This window comes from Triticum urartu, chromosome 5A (assembly GCF_056163025.1).
Source record: "Triticum urartu cultivar PI428250 chromosome 5A, HENAU_Tu73, whole genome shotgun sequence".
Classification (NCBI taxonomy): Eukaryota; Viridiplantae; Streptophyta; class Magnoliopsida; order Poales; family Poaceae; genus Triticum; species Triticum urartu.
Window position 1 is genome coordinate 655317663 of NC_141877.1, and position 8791 is coordinate 655326453.

The window sequence follows — 8791 nt, forward strand, 5'->3', positions numbered from 1 at the left end:
TAGAAGGTGGGGAAGGAGGGTGAGGGTTTGGAATAAAGAAAGGTGCCTACCAAATTGCACCATTGTGGTCTCTCCCTTGGGTTCCAAGGGGGGAGAACCCACACCCAAGAACTACTACCTCAAGTAGCAACTTAGTTGCATCTATTGGCCAGCATGGATCATGTGTCCAATTGTTTTTTCAACCGTTTTCCTTGAAGCATACTCCAGCATGGTGTACGTAGCCAACCAACTTTACTTTGGACTACATATGGAATACATACAATTACCACTCAAGTACTACCTACTGGTGATGATGTAAACAACGTTCTAGAAAGCATGCAGTAAAAAATATCTTACTTCTGTGGTAAAAGATTACTAAATTTGGTGAAACAGTGTTAGGAGTGTACTTCACTTTTACAGCTTAACTTTGACTTTGAGATGGCTTTAAATAGTTAAAAAAAATACGACACATTTGACCCATCACTAGTGACCAAGAAAATATCGACCCATTTGGGAGTAAAAAGTGATGACACTTTGAAAGTCAATATATCTAAGAAGACATTTCATAATTTCTTGGTTTTAATTGTTTACGAATATTCAAGTTAAATAATTGCCAAATTAAATTGCACATTATATTTGATAAATTTAATTGGAGTATGTGGACATGTCTGAACATTGTATTTCGATTAAAGAGAAAATAAAAATCAGGTGTTACTACGTCTGGAGCTAAAGTGAGGTATATGAAAGTGTAAATCAATATATTGCCGATGTAGTACTAAAAGTGGTGTGTTACATCCTCCTTTAATTATAAGGGATTTCTGCCCTCAGGGGGCTTGCCACTGACAAATGTAGCCTCCGTAGCGAAGAGCCAGTGAGGTCTGTGGCTTGCACACTATGGAAGTGCCATGCATGTTGCATATGTAGCACCTCTTTTAAACTATCACTCTCTTAACTTCAAAATTCTAAGTCAAATAGTGACAACTTTGTTTCCTCATGGCTCTGCATCGAAATAATCACAAGGCTAAAAAGTTTGCGCCACTTGGCGCCAAAAAGTGAGTGACTACATAGCACATCCATTGGCCTCAAGCATTACATCATATATTTTTACACAAGTAAACTACCATCCATGTTAGAACATAAATATTTGGCAATCTCTTAAAGCGCCGGGAACAATAGCAACGTCTCCTTGTCCTTCAGCCATTGAAATATAGACCGAAATTACAAGTCAATAGACAAGAATATAGCCTAGAAATGATTAGTTAACTCAGTATGTACGCAATGCTTGCTACGGAGCGTGGAGTGTGAAATTTTGGTTTCCATATGCAACCACTTGGAGATGGTAGCTTGAACTACAACCACTTTGGATGACGGTCTAATAATATGATTTATGAGGAATTAATTGTAGCATGCAATCCCTATCGTGGTTATTGTAACCTCGTGTAGTTGTGGCTCCCATTTACTTTATCTTTCTCTATTAACTTTATTCAACACTATTATGGCTGTGTACATCACCTGATGTAGAGGCTACCGTTTACCCTCTCATGCATTTCCGTGATCTTTTTTAGCTATTTCCTTTTTTAAACAAAGTATCATTTTGACATAGGCAAAACATCATCATACCTACTGACCTAGAAGGGTCATATCACACCCCCCTTTTCCCCTGAAGACGAATACCGAAGCAATCTCTTTGTTTGAATATATCAGTTGAAGTTGCAATTACGCATAGAATCCATGCACCCATCTAAAATGACCTGATCAATCAGTTTTGCCCTATTATGGTTGTGCATCACTTTTTTTATGTTAATTTCCTTTTGTCGGACATAATGGATCATTTTGACATCAAAGCATCACACCTGCTGGCGTCCAACCTCCAAGACAACAAAATCCCCTTTTCCCCCGAATAGGAGTACCAAGCAATCTCTTTGTTAATTCGAATACGAAATGAAGTTGCAATCACGCATAGAATCCATGCACCCATCTAAAATAAGCTGCTTAATCAATTAGCTAATCCTGGTCTCCCTCTAATTTGGTACGTGCATAATTAGGGTTAGGAGTTGGTTTCAAGAGAAAGGAAGGAAATACTTTTGGTAGTGTTTGGGAGTATCGGTTGGCCTCTCTCTACCAACCTTGCGGTTGGCGTCGGGAATGGCCGGCCAGCTTCTTCTGCCGGCCGGCTGCTGTTGGTCGTATCCCCCATTATTGGGTTTAGGTTTACACTGTTGCTTCCAATGCTGCTTAGAGCTTAAGCACCCAGATTAGCAGCGAGATCAGCGACGCTAATCAGGCAATCGTATCGGGTTAGCGGCGGTCGGAGGATTAATCGATGGCAGCTGTTTGTATATGGACTAGACAACACGGTATGGTCCATGGCCGTGGGCCGGGTTCTCTGTAGCTTTGTCGTCGTCATATCTTAACAGACGGATAATGACATATATGCTGCCTGCTGTTTAGGGTTTCTGTAATAATAACTTTAAATATATGGCGTCTGGTACGGCGGCGTAGCTCCGTTCCCTTACGCGTGCTACTGCCATGATTGTCAACTTCTATTTTCTATTGATCCATCGACCAGCTAGCAAGGCAGCAGCATTTCAGGGGTGCACTTTTTGTATGATATGGTATTTGGTTTGTGCGTGAACTGTTCTTTGTGGGGATAGAATCTAGTATATTATTTGATTTTGTGACAATGTAGAGCTAATCTATTCTCCCAGTGATCAATAAAACACAATAAAACATCAATCATCATGTTTACTTTTAACAACGAAGCAGGGGACCTTCTATTAACAAGTTCTATGTTGCCTTAACAAGCAAAAAAAAAAGTTCTATGTTGCCTTTTTCATATTTGTTTACTCGGCTTTCATCCAACGGCCCATAATAATCATATTCTTATCATCCGCGGATCCTAACTTGTCAGCCTTCATACGATCCGTCTTCTCATCGCCGGTGACATCGTTGCTAGTTGCTACCCCCACCGGCTTGCCGAACTGCCCTCTAACTCGGCCTGTCGGATTCTCTATTGCTAGTTGCCACCAGCGCTACCCCATCGCCTCGGTGTGACCCAACCATCATCATCTCCGGCACTACTTCCGCTTCTACCCATCCCTTCTATCCCCACGGAACACAATTTTCTTCTCCCGATGTAGGTGCCCTACCCCGCGTTTGCAAACCTTCCACCTCTGCACGTCTGTAGCCCGTTGCCACCCTCGTCTCGGTCCAATCTCACCTCCGGCGACACTGCCCCGAGTTGCCTCTGCCTTTTCTTTGACAAGAACCAATTGGAGCTTCAAAGAAAATGCAAACATATAAAGGATACTCCGTCCATCTGGGTTTACCTGGCCCAAACTCATATGCCAATACTATGTTATTTCATCCTTAATTGCATAAATTTGCCCTGCTTAAATTTCTGTAGAGGCCCACCTTACTCTTGCATCATTATACGCTCATTTACAAGGTGGAAAATGAATAAATGACTTCTCGGGAAGGAATAGAGAATGGTTCAGGCCTTTTACTTCTGTAAAATGATAATTCGTTTCGAAATGAAGGTGTATTATTTTTCAGAAAAATCAAAGTTCTCTATGCTTGACCAAGTTTATAGAGCAAAATACCAATAGTTACAATACCAAATCAGTATCTTAGATTCATCATGAAGTAAATATTCGAATTTGAGATAGCTAAATATTTCGGAATAAATTCACATTTTATTTATTTGATTTTATAGATGTTGATATATTTCTCTATAAACTTGGTCAAACATAGCTAAGTGAGAAGGACCGTGTTAAATTGCTCTTAACTTTTTGTAAAACTAGCTAGTTAAGCGAGTCCTCCACCTCCACGGAATCCTGAAATTCGGCTCTCTGCGCGAAAAATTGGTTCCCCAAGCGATTCTGGGATCTCTCAATCCTTTCAGGACAACTGCTCAGCTCCGATCATTTTCTACGGCGGTGGCTGGTGGCCGGCGGCCGGGGCCCGGTTAACTAGCTCTGGCTAGCTAGCAAGCTACAGTAGTTAGCAGCTAATTAATCAGTGGGTTTTAGTGTGGTCACCGGTGGAACGGAGCTCAAGTGGATGCGTGGGTATCGGGTTGTACTTTTGGCCACCTTGGCGATGCCCATTCGGTCCGGTCGGCCGCGGCCATGGCGCCATGCACCAAGCTGAGCGTGCGCGCGACGGTGAGGGAGGACCACACAGGTCGACCGGCGTACGGTTGCGGTCAAGCGACCTTAATTGAAGTCCCACACGTTTATAATGCCCGGCCGGCCGGGACGATGGATGTGGATGATTCCATCGGTCGATAACCCGGTTGTTGGTCGTGCTGATCGATTCATGGCGTGTAGGTCAGTGCTAATTAGCCTCTCGCTGCTGAGTGCTGACCGACGGATGGCCTACTCATTCGAGCTTGCTAGCTCGCTTGACCCATTAACTACGCCTAAACTACTGTTTGCACGACCCGATTAATCATTTGGCAAACAATTTGAACTAATTGGCAATTAAAATTAAAATTCTTTTGTCCTGATGAAAACTACAAATGAGTTGTCTATTGTCCGTTTGCGTTTCAAAGGTGCTCCGTGTGTTGTTTTTTAGAGCATCTACGACCGGACATCCCATACCCGTCCTAAGCGTCCGGGCAATTTGCTCGATCAGTGCTCAGACGTTTTTCGGCCGCCCAACTCGGCTACTCATAGCCGGACCAAATGCCCGGACTGACCGGCACTCCTCATATCCGGCTCAAATCTGAGGCGGATATGTGGACGCCCACATAGAAACCTATCCCATCCGATGAACCCTAGTCAAACCTCAGTCCACACTTGTGTTCTTTGCGCTCCATGTTTCCTCCGCTTCCTCCCAAACCTTCCCCCTCCCCTGCCATGGCCAACTCCGGTGAGGGCTTCGGCAGCGAACCTGATACCATCGACTGGGACGGTCTCGTGAAGGAGGAGACAAACATGCCAGCGGGCGCGCTTTGTCCCCGTCAACCCGGAGGAGGCACTCCTCCGCGAGGTCATGCAGCTGCTGCTAACCACGGCGGAGACCTACGCACGGCGCCTTCGGCGCAAGAACGCGAAGGCGCTTCGCCTCGGCCTCAAGGCGCACGAGTGCCTCGCCCGGGAAAGGGAGACCGCCGCCGCCAAGGCGGCCCGCTACGCGAAGGAGCGACAGTGCCTCCTCCGCTGCCTCTACGAGTACATTTCATCCGCATCTAAGAGAGGCACCACCAATCGACAACGATGTCGACGACCCTCCCCCCGCCGACGCGTACATGGAGGAAATGGACCGCCGCGCCAGGCTACAAGGGCAAGGGCCCGGCCAAGAAGTGGTGAACCTCGGCCGCTCGCCATGCATGTTTAGATTTTAGTTGTTTTAGGTTCAATTTGAACTAGCTCGTCCCTTTTGGATGAATAAATTGCATGTCCGATGTCCGCAACTGCTAAGTTTTTATGCTGTTTATATGGCACCAAATTAGGTGTTTCTGGTGGTAGATGCTCTTAGAAGTCATATTTAAGTTTTGATAGGTTAAAACATTCGGGCTTGTTTCTGGGACGCCTTTTTTCGCATCATGATGGCGTGCACAAATAAAATGAAGGCCCTACGAATGTGCACATAATTTACATGCTACCATAAGGAGTTTGTGTATTTCAGGGAGTGGATACCTGGTGGAAAAGTGGGGAATACTATGGACAATACTGGGAAACTATTTTTTTAATGCGAGGATGTGTTTCATCAAGATTCAAAATTTTGAACCTATGCAATATTTATAAATATCTCTAAATTCTAAAATATCCATCCTGAAGGAACCATGAAAGCTGTAAATACATATTGAAATTATAAATATTCAAAAAATATCGGATGCTAACTTGAAATTAGAAGCTATAGTAGAGACAATAATTGTTGACTTTTACATTTTATTTTCTTTTGATTCAAAAATCCTCAGTTTTGCAACCGATTAAATTTCCAAAATAAAAAATTGCTTAATATGAAAAATATATGCTTCGTGCGGAATGAGTTGACGCTCAAGCGGAGGTATCTAAAATTGAAATATTTTGTATAGACACATCTGTTTGAGCGTCAACTGATTCCGGACTGAGGGAATATTTGAAAGATATAACACTAAAATATATATGTTTCTGTAGTAATTATACAAATCTGAAAAATTAAATGTTTTTGTATATATTACTCTTTTTGGTGATGTATTTAATTTTAAAATGATGCAGTTTCAAAACTATGTAAAAGTTTAAATACATAGAAAATAATTAGGAATAACCAAAATTTCATACATAAATAGATTTTCAACACTGAAATATTTATTGGAAAATAAACATGAAACCAATGGTATACCTAAATAAAAGTTTGAACATCCCAAAATCATTTGGTGCTGATTTGGAAATCGAATTTATAATTGAGATGAATATTGTTCATTATTTATTTCCCATTTACTTGTTAATTATACCATAAATTTTTAAATAGTTTAAATTTTGAAGAAATTAAAAATTTCACTTTTCTATAATACCAAAAGTATCAAATGCAAAATATACAATGTTAATTCTTTTGTTATAGTATAATAATGTCTAATGAAATAAAAGGTTTCATATCGATGATGTATTTTAATAAAAAAATGGTAAGATACTAAAACAATGAAAATTTTATTAATTGGTAAATACTCCCCCTGTCCCATAATATAAGATTTTTAATGCTCGCTCCGTCCGTAAATACTAGTCGAAGAAATTGATGTATCTAGACTTATTTTATCCATTTCTGCGACAAGTAATTCTGGATGGAGGGAGTATATGAGTATATTGGTTGTAGTAGCATCTTACTCCCTCCGTTCGGAATTACTTGTATCGGAAATGGATGTATCTGGAACTAAAATACATCTAGATACATCCATTTCCGCGACAAGTAATTCCGAACGGAGGGAGTATATTATGGGACAAAGAGAGTATTTTTTAATATCTGTATTTTATAAACTATGAACTTTGTATTTATTTCTCTATATTGAAAAACAATCGCAGATTTTTTTTGTTTCGCCCCTCCCCCCCGCGAATGTAATTGTTTGACTTTGAAAATATTAAACGGTTAAGTTTATAAGTTATTAAAATTAAAATCTGCGCCATCTTAAAACCTGATGAAACAAAGCTTTTGTATCAATTATTATTATCTTTGACAATGTATTTAAATATAAAATGCTAAGATATTAGAACTACATGATTTTAAAATATGTGGGAAATATTCTTTATTATCCAAGATGTTGAAGTAGTGAAAAGTATGGTGATTCTCTTTGTTGAGATTTTTTTAGAACAGCCATAAAAAAATTGTAATACCAAATCAAATATCGAATATCCAAAAATGGTGCAATACCAGTTTGAAATCAGATCAATCACTTTTATTTTGTTTTCCTTTTACTTCTCAATTTTTAAAACACAATGTATCATTTTGATTTTTGAAAGAATTTAAATTGGTAACTTCATAGAATGTGTACACATCGGTGGGTTGTTTTATCTATATAAAAGCTGGACAAATGCCTGTTTCGAGAGATAATAAACTTCCATTGAGCTTGTTTGGTAAGCGGAAGATAATAATTGTTATAGAAGCAGCAGCAGCAGAGGAGCCCTGCTGTTTATGAACTGCATCAGAAGGAAGATCGTACCTAGGTGCTAAAAAAAACTACAGCTGTTGAATCAGAACGGAGGAAAAGCAGTGCCTGCCCTACAAGCGTACTCTGACAGACGAAATCACTCTCTGCCTTTGCATTGCAACCATTGAGCAGTAGTCGTCGTCCTTTGCAGCACTGTACGCGATTCGACGCCACCACTGTTTTTCAGGTAGCGTAGTCCTGCTACTACTGTACCATATAGGACGCCCTAGGTGACCCTGTGACAGGAGCCGCCGATCGGACGAAATCCATCCGCCGGTCCGGCAAGTACAATTAACTAACAGCGATCTGATATTATCCCCGGCTGTGGCGGGCGCGCGTCCGGCTCGGTAGGGCTACCCTACGGCGGAACGGAATGGCCGCGCAGCCGCCGAGGCGGTGGTTGGTCTTGGTCTGGCACCGCGCGCACGGCCTCCGGCACGGTGGTTAGGAGGTGTCTGGGTCACACCATATGAAATCCATCCGCTCGTGGAGTTCCGCGACAGCGACGCCGCAGCCGCACCCGTCTGTCGTGTCGAGGGAGTGTCCCGTCGGTGCCACGCGCGCTCTCCAGCACCCTCTCTCGCCGGACGCACGCCGTCGCCGGCCAACTTTTCTGACGGAACACGCAGCTCCATCCACTACCGCTGCTCGCCCAAAGAGCCGGAGGCCAACGCTGGTGATCAGCAGATTTTCGACGCCCACGTACCAACTTGTTCTAATGAACTGTGGCCAGCTACGTACAATACAAGGTCGTATTCGTACTCCTACATGATAGGCGCGGTACAAGTGTTCCAATCCATGGCTGTCAGATCACTCATTCCCGCGCGAAAGCCGCGCGTATGCAGCGCGCGCCGCCGTACCAGAGGCCAGAGCATCTCTCTCTAGCTGATTGCAAAGCTGTCAGCCATGCCAATCATATGGAGCAGCACTATACTGTACTATCTTAGAAGTTGGAACGATGCTTTCGTGTCGACAATTGTGGCCTTGCTAATCATCATCCGTTCCATGGACGGAATCCTGCTATGAATTTGTGACTGCAGAATGCAGATTGGTGTCGGGCAATCACCATCCTTTCTGTGGCCTGAGTTCTGAACCTGCTTTCAAAAGTAGAGAATCTGAAACCCAGAACGCTGCTGCAGTTTCATCCTCGCAAGGCTTTGGCGTTGACGACTACCCCTGCGTGCG